This window comes from Sciurus vulgaris, assembly GCF_902686455.1.
Source record: "Sciurus vulgaris genome assembly, chromosome: 6".
Lineage (NCBI taxonomy): Eukaryota > Metazoa > Chordata > Mammalia > Rodentia > Sciuridae > Sciurus > Sciurus vulgaris.
In genome coordinates this window covers 92,035,201-92,056,684 of record NC_136466.1, presented here as the reverse complement: position 1 = coordinate 92,056,684, position 21,484 = coordinate 92,035,201, and the positions used below count along the sequence as shown (strand labels likewise).

The following is a 21,484-nucleotide window of genomic DNA, read 5'->3' as shown; positions in this document are numbered from 1 at the left end:
GAAATAGTTTGCAACAGGGGAGTGTGTACTCATTGTATCTTTTATAATTACATTTATATTTTTGCTTGAGAAATTATAATCATACATATTTATGGAGTACAAAGTAATGTTGTAATACATGTATATAGCATAGAATGAATGAGTCATACCCCTCACCTTAAATACTTATTATTTATTCCTTCTAAGTGAAACTATACTTTTGACTAGCATTTCCTGTAGCCCCTACCCACTGGTCCCTGGAAACAACCATTCTACTGTCAATGACTTCAATTATTTTAGATTCCATGTATAAGTAAGAACTTGGAACTTTTGTCTCCTTGTGCCTGGCTTATTTTACTTAGCCTAATGTCTTCCAGTTTCATTCATGTTGTCATAAATAATGGAATTTCATTCTAAAGGTTGAAGAATATTCCATTGTATACATGGTTCACACTTTAGTATCCATTTATCTGCTAAATACTTGGGTAGGGTGTTCATTTTAGAACAGAAAAATTTTAAATAAAGGAATACAGCTAGGTCTAAACTTCCAGCAAGCTTTTGGAAAAGGGAAAGGGAATTTTGAAAAAAGAGAAGAAACAAATATATTAAAAAGAACCACATAATTTATCATTCAAAAAAAAAAAATTTTTTTTTTTTTTTTGCAATGAAAAAGGTGTACCGGGACTGAAGTTGTAGCTCAGTGGTGCTTGGAAAGTGTGAGGCCCTGGGTTCAATCCTAGCATCACATATAAATAAATAAAATAAAAAGATCAATTGACAACTAAAAAATTTTTTTTAAAAAGGCGGTACTAAAATAATAAAAATTATATAATTTTTGAAATGCATATTTACATATAATAAAATTGATAGAGTGGTTTTTTATATTTGAGGCCATATACAATAATTATATTAAGAACTACTTTTAAAAATAACCTTTTTTCAAGAAAATTCTCTTTTCTTAGTAAAGCAAAAACTATATTATTTGTATAAAATTTTATGAACAGATGATTCTTCATACATTTCCATGTATTTTAATCAATTTCTTTACTATGTATCATTCATAGATATTTTCCTGAAGAATACATTTTACATAACTATTTTATGACTAGCAATTTTTTTAAACTATCAATACCTTCAAATGACTTTTACATTAATAAGATTTTAAATTGGGAAATACTCTCTTTTAGGTGCAAAGGTATCTGATAAATTTATGAAGTTCAAAGAAAATTTTACTATTGTCTCAATGTTGTTTTACAATGAAATATTTTTGCTCAAATATTACTACTAATACTATTTTTGCCTCATGCAGTCTTCTTTCACTAATAATTTAAAAAGATGAAACTCATCCAACGAACATTCATGATTATTTTGAATGTTTTTCTAAATTTAAATGGTGCAAAATTGTAGGCTTTTAGAGCTTATCATAACTTTGGACCAGAATATAAATAAAAGATATCAGCTCTATCAAAATATTTTCCACAGAAGTTTAGATAGTGAAAAGAAAATCATGGAATTTCATATTTAACTAGGGTATATGATTTGAACTTTTATCATTTAATTTGTTCAATTCCCCCATTGATTTAATGAGGATGCATGGCAATATCTTCCAGTTGGCAAGTTTTATTTTCAATATTTGCAATTATCTAAAACCTTCACGTTAACTAGAAGTTCTGCTCTCCATTTACTGAATGCTTCAGTTAAATAATTGTAGTGGATTCTGAAGAAACTGGAGCCAAAATTTAGAGGACATTTTTACAAAGATGTTTAATATCACAAAAGGACACCTGAATTGATTTGCCAAATAATTCTACAAAGTGTCAAAAGTTTCTAAAATCCAAAGAGAGAAAGTATATACTACCATGATGTAAAGTTATTTTGGGTTATATTAAACATCAGCCTACTTGTGATTATTTGTAAGTTGTTGATTTTGTGTTATATATAGAGTATTTGAACTTTTAAACTACACATCCAATTTGTATTAGTATAAAACTGCAGTTTGGGGAATGTAATTAGAAATTACTATGTGCATGATGATATATTCCAAAAATAGTTCTCTCCATTGTCTCTAAACTTATTAAAGCATTTTTATAATGTTGTATTCTACAAGTATATATTATTAATATCACAAAAGCAAATTTTTTTTCTTATACTGTGAAATATAATTTAAAATAGCAATAAAAATAATGTCAAATATTCTAAATGCTTTACTTTGATTTCATGAACAAGATGTGAAATTTGAACTATCATTGGAATTTGATTTTTTTTAATCAAAAATATCCAATGATGACACCTGACATCATTTAACTGATGAAATTCTTCAAATGGATGGATATTCCCTTATCACACATGCAAAGGAAAACTTGAACCTGAAAGTTCAAGAAATTAATTTAGAACAACCACTTGATCTAAATTGAAAAGTTATGTTTAACTTTAAAAGTATCTTTTGCAACTAAGTATTAAAATGGAAATTTTAAGCACCCCGCCCCCTTTTTTTTTTCTAGGAGTAAGTATTTTGACTTTATCTTATAAGTATCAAGGAGTTTTTTCCTACAGTAGTGCAGGGCCAGTGTTCTACAAATATGCATAAAATAGAGTGTTAAGATGTTTGGTGTGAGGTGAGAGACAGAGGTAGGAAGATCAATTAGGAATATACAGTAAATAAATCCAGATGAAGGTGATGATGAATTAGGGAAAGAATGTGGCCCCACAAAAAGAGAAAGATAGCTTTTTCAGTGACTTTCCAGGATCTGAAAACATTGCTTGGGGTCAGTGAGTGAGGAAGACAACTGAAGTTGAGAGAAAACCAGACATTTGCTACATGTTCTAGGCATGAACAACAGGATGGACTGGAAACCTGATTAACCAAAGAAACCAAAGAGGACAACTGAAAATTATGAGGTCAGGTTAAGAGACAGAAAGCTTGGGGACTATGTCATTATAAACTAGCAAGGATAAAAGCCAAAGTATGGCTTTTTTTGAATTAAAAAAAAAAATCAGTGTGAGAATAGACGAATTATGATGGTAGTGAGGAAAATAAAGAAGTGGGCCTCTTTCAGGGTAGGGAATATTTGTCCTTAAAAGCTTTTACAATTTTGCTCAAGGTCACCATAGTTACCATACATTGCATGTACATGCTGGTCTTCCGGAAGGTGGCCGAGGGTGACTATGATTGCCCACATGGTTTTCTGCAACCAAAGGCCAAAGGATAGGCCAGGATAGAGTGATGAAGTTATAGGAAAGTTTATGCAATAAGGGCTGAATTATTTCAAAGGATATTCTGAGCTTTTAATTATCTGGTTGACAAATGGTAGTTTATTAATAGATACTAAAAATTTAGGTGGAAATGGTGATAATGGTGATATGAAACACACAAAAAAATAAATACCAAATGATGTTTTTAGTTTGTCATATAAATGGAAATGTCCAGAATAGAGATGGAAGAGATACATGAGAGGAGTACATGAGAAAGTATAATGCTCACAGTATTACAAGCAGTTTAGGAGACCAAAAGGCAGACAATATTGTTCAAAATTTTGGACGATCAATTACAGGTTTAAAAAAAATGCATGGAAATCTAATGTGTATGTGTATAAACATACATTTTAAACACAAGCTTCACCCTTAAAAGCTTCCCTGATATTTTCTATTTTCTATTCTATTTTTAATGTTGTCCACATTAAATCTAGGTAATATCAAAGCTACAGAATGCTAAAAAAATTAGATTAGAAAGATAAACTTGTGATTACTTTCTAGAACTACCGGTAGACATATGACTGATAAATCCAAAAGAGGTGTTCTTCAAGAAAGGGTAAAAAAGACAAGAGGAGAAAACTGAGGTTGGGAATGGCGGCTATTAGCAGAGGGTAGGAAAAAGGCCAAGGAAGATAATAAAAGTTGGGTTAGAGGTTGGGGAGAAAAAGTATCTAAGAGTGGAATGTTGAAAAAAGGAGGGAGCAGTAACAAAAGACTTTTCTAAGCTAGGTGCAGTGGTGCACCCTGTAATGCTAGTGACTCAGAAGGCTGAGGCAGAAGATCACAAGTTTGATGCCAGCCTCTGCAAGGTAGCAAGGCCCTGTCTCAAAATAAAAGTGAAAACGACTAAGGATATAGCTCAGTGGTAAAGCATCCCTGGATTCAATCCCCAGTACCAAAAATAAAAAGCAAAGCCTTTTTCTCTCTTTCTTCTTCTTCTAATTTTTCTATTGATTAATTGATAGATTGTGGTACTGAGGATTGAACCCAGGGGGTTCGCTATTGAGTTATATCCCTAATCCTTTTCTATTTTGAGACAGGGTCTAGGTAAATTGCTGAGGCTGGCCTCAAACTTGAAATCCTCTTGCCTCAGCCTCCTGAGTTGTTGGAATTACAGGCATGCACCACTATACTGGGCCAACAAAAGCCTTTTTCAATTCATGTCTTTGTTTCTATTGAAGTTTCTCAATATATTGTATGAAACAAATTTAAGCTGCATTACTAGAGACCCTTGCTAAAAATTCAAATACCTGGGTCACCAAAGATCAAGTAAATTAAAGTTTCATTATTGGTACTCGAATTGACAACTTTAAGGTTTCCCAGGGCATTCTTTTCATCAAGCATTTTTATTTCAATGTTTTTTACAAAGAAGTTTTCAAAGCAGTACTTTGCAGAAACATGCACTCTCACTTCACACATTATATGTATTTCTGAATAGTTGTTAGGTAAATACTTACATATCAAACCATTATTTTCCTGAAGATTATCCTGATTATTTCAAAATTATACTCACCCAGAAAGACAAAACCAGTTTCCAGAACATCCAATCTTTTTTGTAAATTTTTTTGTTTTTTAGTTGTAGATAAACACAATATCTTTGTTTTATTTATTTATTTTTATGTGGTGCTGAGGATCAAACCCAGTGCCTCACAATGCTAGGCAAGCACTCTACCACTGAGCTACAACCCCACCCCACATCCAATTTTTAAACAAACATTCTTGGCTGGGTGCAGTGGCATACACCTGATATCCCAGCAGCTTAGGAGGCTGAAACAGGAGGATCAAAATCAGCCTCAGCAAGAGCAAGGTGCTAAGCAACTCAGTGAGATCCTGTCTCTAAGTGAAATAAAAAATAGGACTGGGGATGTGGCTTAGTGGCTAAGTGCCCCTGAGTTCAATCAATCCCGAGTACCCAAACAAACAAACATTCTTTATCCATTTAATTTTTCCATATTACTTATGTAAGATGTTGGTCAACTGGACTCATATCTCATCATCTTTATTCAGTCAGAAACACAAATATTCAAAATTATAATACTTTGCTCTCACACTTCATTTTGATATTGAACTCACTGCACTGGACTTAACTTGTTAAGCATCATAATCTAGTGGCATTAGCAGAACTTACAGGCAGAAAGTGCCATCGGGAGAAATTTTCAGAAATCATAAAAACTGGTTTGTGATATGAACTCTAATAGCAAATGTATCTATTTAGGTTGTAATCTTTGCTAACAAAAAAGATTACTAAGAGATAACAAAGAAGTGTGGGGTCTGAATTTATTCTACTCAAAGATGGAATCATGGCTAAGACTAGCAGTAGTTAATATTTATTCACCTATCTCACAAGAGGTAAGTGAATCCTTTATATGCACTGATTTATCCTTATATTCCTGTAATGGGTGGTTTTAGACTTTATTTTCCAGATGAGGAAACTGAAGTATGGAGAGTTATGTAACTCTCCTGAGATCCAATAACTAGAATTATGGGGTAGGCAGGCAGCCTGTCTCTAGAGTCTGTACTCAAAGACACATGCTCTACTATAACTTTAAGAAAAGTCTTTGTTGAAACAAATATCTGTCCCTGGAGAAAGACAGGCTTGCTATTTGTGTTCTGGGATTATTTTAATCTACTCTTCATTCAACTGTTTTCAAGATAATCTGGGTCTACCTCATTCCTTGCTTATATCTAGCTATTAAATAGACCCCATGATAATGCACCTGAAATATGACAGGAATCCCCAAATCAGCACAAAGATGGAAACTTAGTGTTATACACAAAAAGAGAAATTTATTTTAAAAGATACTTAAAAGATGCATATAAAAGCAGGCTAGTAGAGTGACTTAGAGCTATGCTTTTCAAGTTTTAATGTACCAATTATTATTTGTTAAAAATCTAGACTTTTCAGGTCTGAAATTCTGCATTTCTAACAAGCTCCCATGGTCATACTGTTGGTATGGGATCCCACTTTGAGTAGTAAGGGCTCAGAGTCCCACTTCTTGTGTTTGAATTCCAACTCCATTACTTAGCAAGTTAATGTAATCTCTTTGTACACCTCTGCCATATCTATAAAACAGGAAGATCACTAAAAATTGTTATCAGGATTACCAGAGATAATCCATAGATAGTACTTGGAACAGTCCCAGGCATACAGAATTCAAAAAATGTTATCTCTTGGCAATATTGAAAAATACTGAAAACATATATTTTATCTATTAGAAAGGGATTTTTAGAAATTACTAATATAGCAGAAACATTAAAAAATGTCTTTTCCAGGCAGTCACTAGAACACAGTACACTGAAGGACATTAAATACATAAGTTAGATCCACTTTATTAAATACATAAATATGAAACTGCTCTAATGAATTTGCATGAAGCTGGCACGGTATAAGATATTTAAATAGCATATCTTATTTTTATGCCGGAAGACTTTTTCATAATCCAGGTACACACTGTGTTCCAATTCACTTATTTGAATAACTTCCTTTGAATTCAGACAGCCATTTTTGCTTACAATTTTTCATTATTATGAAACAGATGTCAGAAGTAGAATTAGTATGAACAACAACGATGCTAAAAGTTTGTTCAAGGAAGAGTACTGCTATAGTTTGAGTGGGTTAGGAGGATTTAACCAAATCCTTAAGAAAACTAGATATTTTCAAACTGCTATAAGACACAGCATAATTACCTCTTGCTTTTGAAGACTAGGGTTTAAAAGGAATATTAATATCAAAATTTTGGCAATTTAAAAATATTATAAGGAAGGAACCAGGGGTAGAAAAAGTAAAGTAGGACTAGAAGTAAAGATGAAATTTCATAGCACTTTCCCAAATGAAAACTGTAAGCAATTTATCAAATTCAACAATGATTGAAAAATAAAGACAGAATGAATGGAATACATTAGAAATAAATATTAATGTTCTCCCAGGCATTGATAAAACCCAGAAAGGGTAAAACTTGGTGGTTCAGTCAGGGAGGAGTTGAGAGCTATGAAGTGTTTTTGTTTTATGGGTATTTTTAAAAGTCAACAAGGTAAAAAACAAACAAACAAACAAAAAGTGAAAAAAACTGCCTTTTCATTTTTAATTTTTCTAACACAAGTGATTTAAAAATTTGGGAATAAATTCTATTACATTTTGTTTTCTAAATTAAAACTAGATTCAGCACAGGCAATACAGACCTACCTACCCCATAAGATTATGTCAGATACGAATCAAGAAAAGGAGGAATTTGGGTAAGTATATATTCTCTTTTTCTCTTCTCTTCTTCCCTGTAGACTGGGGTAAGGAATATTCCTGGTAACTTCCTTAATGTCTGGTGTGATACTAGAATTTCTTTTTAAATTTCCACTCATCATATTTTACTTTGTTTTGCTTTCCGAGACAAGTGTTACTTAAAAAAAAAAAAAAAAATGAGTTTACCACCCTCCACAAATCTGCATAAAAATGCTTTATTTGAAGAACTACATTTCAAAGTTCATAAGGAAGAATTCACTTGTACTCAACTACATCAAATAAGTATTCTTCAAATGAAATGAAACTTGTGCTTTTACTGAAAGGAAATATCAGTTGTGGGAACTGTGATTATATATATATATATATATATATATATATATATATATATAAAACACTATATATTGTGTGTGTGTGTGTGAGGGGTGGGGAGGGAGAGAGGGAGGGAGACAGAGAGTATGAAGCCCTTTAATCATAGTGTTCCTAGAACAGGAGAACCTTTGGATAGGCTAAAACAGCTTCAAGGAACTAGCTACTCTGAAACACTAAACCACAGTCCCCAAGCAAATTCTGTTCTAACAGTAGCCACAAAGTCCTTTCTAAAGTATTGCCTCATCTTTAATATTGATGCTTAATATTGTTAAAGACAATAATGGACAATATCAAATCATTAGGATTAGGGGCATAAGAACAGAGTGTGAACAGGATTATACCCAACATCTTGTCTTATGATTTGGGTTAACATTTTTTTGAATCAAATACCTGAAAAACAAAAATTTACTGAAAATGCCTGAGTTAACTTTTTCCACTTACAAGGCAGGTATTAGTTGTCTCTTAACTCCAGGGAAGCAAGGAATTCCACTTCAGTGTGACCTATTTATGCCTCTTAGATTTATCATATGCATTTTTTAATGACCCCAAACCAAAGGAAATGTAGAAACCTATTTGAAAAGTTGACATTAAGGTTGTGACACCAACCAAAACAACAAGAGAATTTAAAGTTAAACTGACACAAAATCCCCAAATCAGTCTGTTACCCTCCTAATTTAAAAAGCAGTTACTATGTGAAATAGTGATGGCATGTCAGCCTGTGCTTTGAAACTCCTGAATTTTGTCACTTGGTGTTTGTGTCACAACCTTAATATTATTTAAATATACTTTTTAATATCTATTATTTAAAAAATATCTTTGAATTGAAGATACTCTAAAGCTTTGAAGAAGCCAACCTCAAAGCATTGCATTCCTAGTGTGCCACTTTTATTAGAAGTAGTGCATAAAACATTTGCTGTTGACAAATCTAATTCATTAAAAGGTGAGATGGATGCATTTTAAAATAACTGGCTGGCATCATTATCTGCAGCGCCTTTTATAAATTATTCCTCTTTTCCCTTTTGACTGAACTTGTCACAGTTCCCTTTCAGAGCCTGAGTGTTATGCCTTATAGTCAATTCTTTCAACATGTTTAGACAAGTCACAAGTTAAACAAGTAGTGGTATTTTATTTTCTAGAAATGAGAAAGGATAAGAGAAATACGGATTATTTTATTCAATTCATTGATTTTTAACTAAAGACAAGTAAAGTCAGTTAGTGGAGGTTTCATTTCACACAAAGGATTTAAAAATAAAAGTATACTGTTCGTGTAGAAGGGGAAATTTCAAAGAAAGGGACATAAAGAGAGATTCTGGCAGCCCTGCTGCACTGTCATGTAGAAAACTTGGTTTAAAATTGAATTGTGCTTCCCCTAACATTGGCTATCAGGTATATGATAAGGCTGACAGCTGGCTGGCACACTAACTTCCTAAAGGAAAATGCTAACTGTATTCTTGAAGAGGCCAAAGGAATAGAATTATAGAAGGCTTCAAGGAAACTCAGTAGGTAGAGTACAAATTATTCAAAACATGAGGAAAAAAAATCTCTTACCTAATTTTATTTCAGAAGACCAAGAATGAGCTAGTTGTCTAATCTTAAAGCTGGTAGAAAATTATTTTCTTATGAGTTGCCAGTAGAACTATTCCTTCTTTTAAAATCCTCAGCAGTTTTTCCCAGAATTCATAAAATGTACCTAAAAAAAAAAAAAAAAAAAAAAATGGGACAAAGCTTTATAATTGCCACAGTAGAGGCAGGAGGTCACTTCACATTAATTGTCTATCATTAAATTATGACCTTCAGGCTTGAGTTATGAAGAATACATACAGATATGTATCCTGTGAATACATAAAGATATCTTAATGATGGGGTACCTAAGAAAATACATAAATATATCTTGAAGATGGGTACGGACCATACCCTGTAGGCACATATATAATAGTGGCCCCTAGGAAAATGCATATTTAAAACATTCCTTTATTTCACAAAAAACTGACCACTTCTAAAGCAAGGTAACTTAAAGAGAATAAGGCAAAGTTGCACCATATAAAACAACAAAGGCATTCAGTTCAATTACTTTTTTTCTGTTTAATTACTAGTTTGCCCTATCTTTCCCACTTTTCTGGGTGACCTTATTGAAAACAGATTCTTGGATTCTGTCATCAGGTGTTTGTGTCATGGCCTTTATATTATTTAAATATATTCATTAGTAGCTATTATTTTATTTATTTTTAATATTTTTATTAGTTGTTGATGGATGTTTATTTTATTTACTTATTTACATGTGATCCTGAGAGTTGAACCCAGTGCCTCACACATGCTAGGCAAGCACTCTACCACTGAGCCACACCCCAGCCCAATATCTATTATTTTAAAGACATCTTTGTACAGAAGATGCTCAGTATAATTGAAAATCTTATTAAAAATGATTCTCATTAAAGTTGTTTTGGGTTCAGGCCTTAAATTCTAACAGGATTTCAGGTAATTTCACCAATGCCATGGTCCACAGCCTCCACTTACACTAATAAGATTCCACCAGTTTACTGATCTTTCTTTGCATCAAGATACACTATTTGTATTCTTGGCTATTGATCTTCCACTTTTCCACAAAAGTTTAAAATCTCTTGTCAAGTGTTTTTCTCTTCTTACCAAGAGGATGGCAGTTAAGAATTTGATTGAGACAGCATTGATCAATTGAACAACTGTACAACATTGCTTTTTCCAAGCTGTGTGTATTATATACATATATCATCTCATTTATTGAGGCCTTATTTTCACACAATAATATTTTATTATTTTTCCCACAGGAGATTTACACTCTTGATATATTTATTCCTAGGCGCTTCATATTTTGAATGTTGAAAATAATCTCTCTTTGCAAAACCCATCCTTTTATATATATATATATATATATATATATATATATATAATTGTGTAAGATTTTTGCATGTTTAAGTGTTTATCCAATATATTTGTTCAACTTTATTTTCTTATAGTACTCACGCACAAATAATGAGTTTAACTTCTTTATTTCCAAAATCTATATATTTCTTTAACTTGACTGTTGAATAGAAAAAGAAAAATAGTCAAACAACAAATGCATTAGTTATAGAAATACTATTTTGGTACCTATGAACAGTCACACTGATCGCTTGGTTAGACCTAGGTTGTCTAGGAAACTGATATGAAGAAGATTCCAATTGTTTTTTTCTAATATGTAAAGATTGACTTCATATTTCTTGTTCTCTGGTAGATGACTAACAAGTTCTTAGATGCTACTAACATCCATTATCCCACGCTGAATTCCAACTGATATTTTATCAGAAAGAGACATAAACCCTCATTGACAACTTGACCCTCTGGGAAGTAAGTTTGAACAAAAAAGTGAAAAGGAAGAATTCGATAAGGGAAATGGGTCAGTTCCATCTAGGAACGAAAGTAGAGATGCCAACACTACGAAGCCATTTCAGAGACAGGGCATATCACCTACACTCTATAGCTGAAATCACAAATTTTTTTTTTTAATATGCAAAAACAACTGAAATTGCTTTCTTGGTGACAATATGTCCTCTAAAGCAAATGCCTTTGTTGATAGTTTTTAGCCAATCAGTTTCACCAAAGGAAAAAATTAGATTTATTGTTCCATACACTGTCAATGTTGCTAACACTGATTACCTGGAAAAGGAGATGTGTGTGATGGTTAAGATGAAGGAATGGATAAAGAGAGGAGCCTATTACTAAAATAATAACCATTAAAATAATAAAAAATAAACTGTGTCTTTAAAAATATGTTCATAATGAACCATAAATAACAATTTTAAAGAAGGATAGCAATGTACAAAATGTTTAAAAGGAAAACCAAAACAAAACTCCGGAGGTGGGAATGTAGCTCAGTGGTAAAGCACTTGCTTAGCATATGCAAGGCCATGGGTTTAATCCCCAGCACTGCAAAACAAAACAAAGAAGAAGAAAAGGGATACAAGAGAGTATGTACCCATTATATTCGACCATTTAAAAACAGGTGCACAAAATTTTTGGTTAGCATCTTAGTCTGTTTTCTATTGCTATATCAGAATATCTGCCACAAAATAATCTGTAAAGAAAAGAGATTTGTCTCATAGTTCTGGAGTGGGGAAGGGGAGTCGAAGAGCATGGTGCTAGTATCTGCTCAGCCTCTGGTGAATACCTCATGGCAGAAGGACAAAGAGGCATTAATTAATTCATGAGGCCCTTCCCTCATGACCCATACCCCTCTCGCTAGGCTCTCAAAACTGCTGTACCAGGGACCAAACCTTAACATGAATTTTGGTGGGAACAACCTATATTGAAAATGTAGCAAGGAGGAAGGTCAAACAGCGTATTTTTTCTTTTGTTCCTGATGTATTCTCTTAAGATAAAAAAGATGTGTTGAAGGAGGGGAGTTATACATTTACAAAAATGAGGAGAGTCATCAGAACAAACTATATAGGGTAAGACAGATGTAAGAATAGTCCTAGAAGAAACAGAGACTGAAAAGCTCACAAGATGTGTGCTGAGGGGGCTACAATTAAAGGAATACTTTGATATTTGTGACAGATGTGTAAACACTAAAAGTCAAAATCAGTTGAAGGTTTATCCAAGAGACACTAAATTTCCCTTCCTAACATTTTGCACAATACTTTTTTTTTCTTTTCTATAGTTAAATGTCTGTCTGTGTGTAAAGTAAATAAATGGGAGAAATGCTATGTTCAAAGAAATAAATTAACCATCTAGAAAAGTAGGAAAGGTAGTACAAGTGTGAATGTCTCCAAAAAAAGTTGGTCCCATTCTGACCTTTCACTGACTTTAGCATGCTATTCACTCCACAGCAAACGTTACCAGTAAAACCAGTGCCATCCAAATAGAGTTTCTATACAGTTTTTCAGTTTTCTCTTTACTAATAGGAATACATAGCCAAGGATCATTCAACAGTTGAATAAAAAATTGTATGCTTTTGAGACAAAGATAAAATAAAAACTTACCCCAAAGAAAACAGAATAAATCAATCAAATGGCATATGTTCAAGACAAGAAAAAATTTCATGTGTAAAACAAGATCAGAAGTAGGACTTTCTGACATGGTTGAGTATGATCTACAAACACTCTCCCCGCAAAAAAAAACTATAGAGATAGGCAAAAAATTACAAAACACAAACATTTCAGTTCAGAATTTGAACACAGGAGTATAAAAATTGAACAAAATTTTAAATATGAAAAACTGCTAACTTTTTAGGTAAGAACAGTCAGACTTTGTTGTATGCTGTCCTGTGGCTACTTTTGTCACCACCAATCATAACCTACTCAGAACACACGTTCTTTAATTCAGGGAAGAGTATGAGGACCAGAAACTTGTTTAAAATGGTCAAAGGGAGCACACTTGATGCGTCCCAAACCAGCAGTGGTCAGTGAAATAAATGACCTTGGGAGAGGGTAATTGAGAGAAGCATATTCTTGGCTGAGGCTAAGAACATGTGTAATGAGGACCAGAGAGGCACAAAGCTAACCTTATGTTCCTGGCCAACCCTAAGGCTGAATAATCGCATGCACAGAGATAAAAAGAACATCATAGAAAGTAAAAGTTCAGTAACACCTGAATACAGCCTGCACTTGAAATTTGAAATGACTTTCTCTATCAATACAAAGACCCATGAGCAGAGAATGAAGAAATACTGATTTGAAGTGTTTAAGGACAACTACTGTCCAACCACAGGCATACCATTAAACTACAGAGACATGGGAAAGTCCTAGAAAACTTTATGTAAAACTAAAATTGAGAATTTAAAGGCCCTGGGATTAGTCCCAAGTACGATCCTCTCCTTCCCCCATCCAAAAAAATAAAATAAAATAAAATAAAATAAAAAATAAAAATACAGAGACATCAGTAGTCACATATCACAGGGAGACAAATTTCAACTATTTAATTTAGGGAAATTACCCCCTCAAATAAATAAAGCAACAATAAAAATCTTTAGAGGTGGGACAGGGTTGTGGCTCAGTGGTAGAGCACTTGCCTAGCATGTGTGAGGCACTGGGTTTGATTCTCAGCACCACATATAAATAAATGAATAAAATATAGGTCTATCAACATCTAAAAAAAATTCAAAAAAGCAATCAATAGAAATCGTAAATGTCCCCAGAAGTTGGATTAAAATAAAGACTCAAAGCAGATATTTTAAAAAATGACCACAAGTAAAGAATAAAAAGAAAGACAACAATGACTTAAATATTGAGATTCTTAAATAATTGAATGGAAATTTTAGAGTTGAAAAGTATAATACATAAAGAAAATAAAATTTCCTAGAGGGGTTTTGACAGTATATTCAGGATGACTACAGAAATAATAATTTAAGGTGAATGAATATAAATTATTCTATCCGAACAAGAGAGAAAAATAACTTTTTAAAAACGAACAAAGATTCAGAGACATGTAGGGAAATCATAATCATATTAAAAATCAAATAATAGGTAACTCAGAAGGAGAGAACAGATTTAAAGGGGTAAAAAATATGTTAAAATAAGGAACAAAAACAACAAGTTTGATGATAAACATACATCTAAACATCAAAAAAGCTGAAGGGACCCCACAAAGGATAAATACAATGACACCCATATTTAGATATAACCAAACTAACTGAAAGACATTAGATATGGAGAAAAATTGTAAGGTAGCAAGAGATAAACAATTCTTCATATGCAGGTATACCAACATGATTAATAGCTAGCTTCTCAGATGCAACAATGGATGCCAGAAAATAGTGGAATGAAAAATTGTAAAAAAATTGCAAATCGAATAATTGATTTAAAACTCATAGCAAAATAAAGCCGTTGTCTTTAAAACAAGATAAAATAAGATTCAGAATTGCTTTAAAAAAGATACTAAAGAAAATGACAACAAGTTGTAACTCAATTATACAATAAAAAAATAAAGAGCCTCCAGAACTGGTGAACATGTAGATTAATATAAGACTCTATAAAATATTATTTCTCATTTATTCTTATGCAATTTTACACACACATATAGAAAGAGAAATGACAGAGAGAGAGAGACCACAATTAGTGTGTTGTTTGGTTTACAACATATACAGATCTAATATATAGGAAAGAAAGAGCAAAAAAGGAAGGGAACTATATTGCAACAAAATTTCTACATTTTATTTAAGTATTTAAGTTGTATTCATATGACTGTGGCAAATGAAGATGTAGATTGTACTCTCAAGAGAAATACTAAGAAAACAACTTTTAAAAGGTTAACACAGAAATTAGAATGTGTGTACACTAAGTATATTTAACAGAAAAGAAGTAGTCAAGGAAGAACAAAAGGACAAAAAGGATAGGAATAATATGAAACTAAATTGAAATGAAAAATGAAACTTCATCATATCAAAAGTATATTAAATGTAAATGGTATAAATACCTCAACAGGCAAAGACTGTCAAACAAAATAAAAAGGAAAGCTCTAACCATATGTTGTCTATACATCAATATATCTTAGACTTAAAGATACAAGATAAGGTACAAATATAAATAAATAAGGTATAAATATATAAAAGAATGGAAAAATAGCTGTCATGCAAACAATAATCATAATAAAACTGGAGTTGCTGTATTAACATTAGACAAAATGAGATTCAAGAAGTAGTATTAGAGGAAAAAAGGATGTCTCATAATGATAAAGTCAATTCATGAGGAAGATGTAATAATAAATATATCTATCTAACAACAGCATCGAAATCAATAAAGCAAAAATGACAATTGGAATAAGAAATAGACCATTGAACAGTTGTAGTTAGTGTTTTAATACTGTTTCTCAATAACAAGAAAATAAGCTTGATGTATTGACATTTGAATCATTATGAAATACCCATCTAATACTATTTCTTAAAGCTTATTTTGTCTAATATTATTATAGTAACTCCAGTTTCATTATGACTACTGTTTGCATGAAATTTATTTTTAAATTCTTTTCCTTATTACCTATATTACCTATATTTTTGTCTTTTTTTTTTTTTTTTTTTTTTTTTTGTCCCAGGGATTGAACCCAGGGGTACTTAAACACTGAGCCACTTCCCCAGCAATTTTTATTTTTTAGTTTGAGACAGGGTCTAGCTATGTTGCCAAGGCTGGCTTTGAATTTGTGATCCTCCTGCGTCAGCCTCTGGGATTATGCTCATGCAACGCTCTGCCCAGCAAGATGTATCTTTTATAGGCAACACATAATTGGATCTTTCTTTTTAAAATCTAGTCTGACAATATACAATGCCTGTATTAAAAGATATCTGAGATCAATAACTCAATCTTCTATTTTAAGAAACTAGAAAAAGAAGTCCAACTCAAAGCAGGGAGAAGGGAGGAAATGATGTAGATTAAAAATAAAAGAACAGAAAAACAACAGAGAAAAATCAATGAAATCAAAGTTATTCTTTGAAAAGATCAACAAAGTTGAAAGACTTTCAGTTAGACTGACAAGGGGGATAAATGGATTAAAATGGATTCTATAGGGATACTACAGATAATTATATATCATCAAAGTATACAACCTAGACAAAGAAACAAAGTTGTAGAAAGATACAAACTACTGAATTTAATTCAAGATAATAAGGGGGGCAGGACTTGCTGTGGTTTGAATACAGTTTCTTAAAGTTCCATGTGTTAGAAATTGGATTCGTAGTGTAGAAGTGTTGGGATGCATGACTTTTAAGAAGTATGAATGGATTAACACTCTAATTGTACGAGTGGGTTCCTTATAAAAACATGAGTTTGGTTCCCTTTTGCTTTCTTTGCCCTTCCATCACGAAATAAATCTAGTGAGATGCTGGCACTTTGATCTTGAATTTCTCAGTCTCCAGAACTGTAAGTCAATAAATTTGTTAATTACTTTGTTTCATTCTGTTATAGTAGCACTGAACAGACTAAGACATAAGTATCATAAGTAAACAGACTGAATTAAAAATATAAAAAATTTCCCACAAAGAGAACCCTAGGGCCAAATGGCTCCACTGGTGAAGTCTACTAAAGATTTAAAGAAGAATTGACACCAATTTTTCAAAAATTCTTCTAAGAAACAAGAGAGGAGGAAATACTTCTCAACTAATTCTCTGAATCGAGTATTACAGTAGTGACAAAAGCCAGACAACTATAGACCAACAACCTTTATAGTGGTAAAAAATTTCAATAAAATATTAGTAAACTGTAAACAGCAACATATAAACAGAATTATACACCATGACAAATTGAGATTTACCCCAGGAAAGTAAAAAGTTTAAATACCTTATTAACATATTAAAGCACAAAATACAGGATATAAATTGATGCAGAAAAAAAATGTTACCATCAAATACTCTTTCATGATAAAAACACTCAATAAAAATTCATAATAAAAGCATTCAACAAAGAATAAAAGAGAACTTTCTCAACCTGATAAAGGGCATCTACAAAAACCCAAAGCTATATATAATATTTATGGTGAAAGAATGAAAATATTGTCTCTAAGATCAGAAACAAGATAAAATTGCTGAGTTTTAACCACTTTTATACAACATTGCCCCAGGAAGTTCTAGTCAGGACAGTTAGCCAACAAAAGTAAGTAAAAGAAGAGGGAAGCAATAAATGCAACTATCTTTTATTTGTAGACAAAATGATCTTGTATATAGAAAATGCTGAAGAATTCACAAACTAAAAAAGAGAATTGAATATCAACAGGCACAAGAATGAAGTCGGACTTTTTCCTCACAAGACATATGTAACTCAAAATTGATTAAAGACTTAAATATAGGCACTAAAATACATAAAATTCTTAAAAGAAATTATAGGTATAGATCTTCTTGATCTTGGATTTGGAAATTGTTTCTTAGATACAACACCAAAAGCAGAGTCAACAAAAGAAAAAAAGGATAAATTGGACCTCATTAAAATTAAACTTTTTGGTGGTAATGCCTACAGTTCCAGTTACTCAGGAGTCTGAGGTAAGACTGGGCAATTTACGGAGACCCTGCCTCAAAATAAAAAATAAAAAAGGGCTGAGGATATAATTCAGTGGTAGAACACACCTGGGTTCAATTCCTAGTACTAAGGAAAAACACATTTTATGTTTCAGAGGACAAAAAGAAAGTGAAAAGATATGCTATAGAATGTGAGAAAATATTTGCAAATCATGTATCCCAGGATACATAAATAACTATTACAACTTGACAATAAAGACAAATTATCAATTTAATAATGATGAAAGGATTTGAATAAACATTTCTCCAAAGACATATACATGGCCAATAAGTACATGAAATGATACTTGGCATCATTTGTTATTACAGAAGTGCAAATGAAGACCACATGATTAGCATGCACAAGGCCCTGAGTGATTTACATCACCACAAAAAGAAAAAAAAAAAAGACCATATGACTTTTCATCTTATTTTTGATATGGATATAGGGATCACATCAAATCTATAGATTAAGTTGGGAAGTACTGCTATTCCATGACTAAACGGAATAACTAAAATGGCTAAAATCAAAATATAGACAACAATAAGTGCTGCGGAGGATATGGAGAAAATGAAGTCCTTATACACAGTTGGTGGGAGTGCAAATGTTTTACCCCTTCCCCTGTCAATGGGGTTATTTCCTACTTTTACTTTCCATTTTATAATTTTTTTGTGATCTCTCCTACTAGACTGAAAGCATAGGAAGGTAATGATTGACCCTTTCCTTCTCCCATGTGTACTTACTATTAATATCATAGCTTTAATATAACTCAGTGCTGCCTTTCATCAATAATTTATTTATTTCTCTCTACTGCTAGATTACATACTTTAAAACAGAACTGTGCCTTTTTTACTTTGGCATCCAGTTACCAGACTAGGGGCTAGCACAGAGGAAGTACAAAGAAAAAGTTTAAATATGAGACTCCTAAATAGAGACCTTAGAGACCCCTGATATTCTGTCAGGTGATCTGCAAGGTTAAAACAATTTTTATCATAATAAGACATTATAGGTTAGTTTTGCTAGGTTGGGAATTGCACAGAGTACAAAAGCCTTAGGAAAATCAATGAATTAACCAATGTATTAGAAGTTTTAGTTTTCTATTACTGTTATGAGAAATCACTGCAAATTTATTTGTATATGTTTTAGTTAGATTTTCATTGTTGTGACCAAAATACCCAACAAGAACAACTTGGAGGAGGTTCCAGAGGTCTCAGTCTGCAGACAGATGACTCCACAGCTCTGGGCCCAATGTAAGGCAGCACATCATAGGGGAAGAATGACATGGAAGGAAATTGCTCTCCTGGAGGCATCCAGGAAGCAGAGAGAAAAGGAAGTGAATGGGGCTGCAAAAAGAACCACACATCTAGGGTAGTTCACCCATCTTCTCTAGTCACACTGCATCTGCCTATAGTTACCATACAGCAGGATGGTGTGAGAGACATATTACATATTCTATATAGTCATATGAGGAAGTAGTTCTAAGATGGCGGCTGGCAAGGAGCCAAGAGGTGGTGCACGTGTGGCCTTAGTAGGGCGTGCTTATACCTAATCTCTACTCTGATTGGTCAGGTTTCCTTCAGTACTTGTGGACAACTCATGCTCCCTATTCTTTCTTATACAGTGTCTGTGCTCTTGCACTGATCATGCGCGGGCTATTCTAAGATGATTGGCAGTTCGATTGTATATAAGATGCTCCTTCCCTGGTGCAAGGGAAGGAAGTAACTTCCGGCTAAATAAAGATACTGCTCATTCCCAGTCTGCCTCCTATTTGCTTCCGGCAGCGACAGGATGGTAATGATCAGGTTACAACTCTCACTATTCAATTATTTCAACTATGAATATTCCTGGAGAAACACAGGAGCTTTTGAGGGACATCTCATATCCAAACCATAATGTTCTTTCCCTGGTCCCCAAAAGTTCATGTCCATCTCACAATGAAACATGCATCTAGTTCATTTTCAAGAGACCCAGTCTTAATAGTTTTAGCAATATCCAGAAGTCCAACACCAAATTCTCATCTGAGATTCCAGGCAAACTCTTTGCTGTGAGCCTCTATAAAAATCAGAAACAAGTTATATGTATCCAGTATACGGTGGCACAGAATAAACAAACATTTCTACTACAAAATGGAGGAATAGGTACATAGTAAGGAGGATGGGGCCAAAGCAAGACCAAAGTCCATCCAGGCAAACAGATCTGGTAACGTTGATGGTAACTCTGAGTAGGTCATCTAGACTATTTGGTTGCAAGATGCTCTCTCCTAAGGGCCTGGGAAACCCTGCCCCTGGGTCCTTGTTTATAGCTTACTTGTACTCTCTTTCAACCTGACTCTCTCAACAGTCAGCAGCTTTTCTTGGTACACAGTGCACATTACTGGCATCTCTTAATTCCTGGGGCTTCCATTCTGCCTTTGGCTTCACCTTTATAGCTTCATACATGGCCCTATCAGGGACAGCCTGCAGGGATTCCAATCCTGCTACACATTGCCTGGCCTCCAAAGCCTTCCTTTGAAATCTCAGTGGAAGCCTCCATGACTCTGTAACTCCACCATCTTGAATTCCTCTAGAACCAGGACAACATGGAACATCAAGGTCTGCCACCAGTTTACAGAGTACATGGGCACCCTGGTATCATAGCTGTACCAGCCTCTGACTGCCTGTGTCTTCACAATGGTGAATCAAAGTCCTTGGTCTCTCTTCATAAGCAGGATACCCCCATGATCCCTTTTCAAAGGAATTTTTACTCCTAGATCCTGAGTCTGCAGTGTGTGTGGTCTTGAGATACCCTCAAAAGCATCTTTCCTATTGTTTCTGGGCAAAGTACTTAACATTTTTTTTAGGAGTTGTAATTTCTTCAACAAGTACTCTCTCTTTGATACCAGCTGTACATGCACTCTTCTGGCCAAAAAACTTTAAAAATTTAAAAAATTCTTTAGCTTTGCTTTCTTCTCCTGATTCTCACAGTAAATGCTGCCAGCAATATTTATGATACTGATTGAATGCTGTGCTGCCTTGAAACTTCATTGAATTTTCCTCAGATTAATTAATTAATTAATCCATCCCCTTCAAATTCAGTCTCACATACCAAGTCTCAGGACATGGGCAAAATGTAGCTGTGGTTATAGCTCAGTGATAGACACTTGCCCAGCATGTATGAAGCTTTGGGTTTGATTCTCAGCACTACAAATAAATAAATACAGAAGGTCCATTGTCAACTAAAAAAAAAAAAAATTTAATGTAGAAAAGATTTTGCCAGAATGTAACATGAGTTGGCCTCTACTCAAATTCCCAATAGAATCCTCATTTCTTTCTGAAACCTCATGAGCATAGTCTGCACTCCTATCAGCATTTTGCTCTTTTGAGCTCCCACCAGAATTGCCCATTAAGCTCTGCTTACAACATTCTAAAGCTTTTCTTGCACACATTTCCAATTGTTTTCAAATTCCTCCTGCAAACAATTTCCAAAACCTTCTGAACCACATGATAAGGTTAGTCATAGCAATGAACCTACTTCTAGGTAACAATTTCTGTTTTAGTTAGCTTTTTCATCACTGTGACCAAAACACAGACAAGAACAATTTAGAGGAGAGTTTATTTGGGGTTTCTGATTTTAGAGGTCCTCAGTCAGCAGATGACCAACTCCATTTTTCTGGGCCCAAGGT

At 33.3% G+C, this 21,484-nt stretch overlaps 1 protein-coding gene across 4 annotated transcripts in view; it reads right to left on the bottom strand.

Annotated features, from left to right (window-relative positions):
- KIAA0825 overlaps nt 1-21,484 on the bottom strand; it is a 399,846-nt gene that overhangs the window by 368,900 nt on the left and 9,462 nt on the right. For 3 of the 4 annotated variants that reach the window (XM_079146011.1, XM_079146010.1, XM_079146013.1), the window contains exon 2: nt 9,383-9,524. The exons of the other annotated variant lie outside the window; for it this stretch is intronic. The gene's annotated coding sequence lies outside the window, so the exon portion shown is untranslated. The remainder of the gene's footprint in view (nt 1-9,382; nt 9,525-21,484) is intronic. 4 annotated transcript variants of the gene reach the window in all.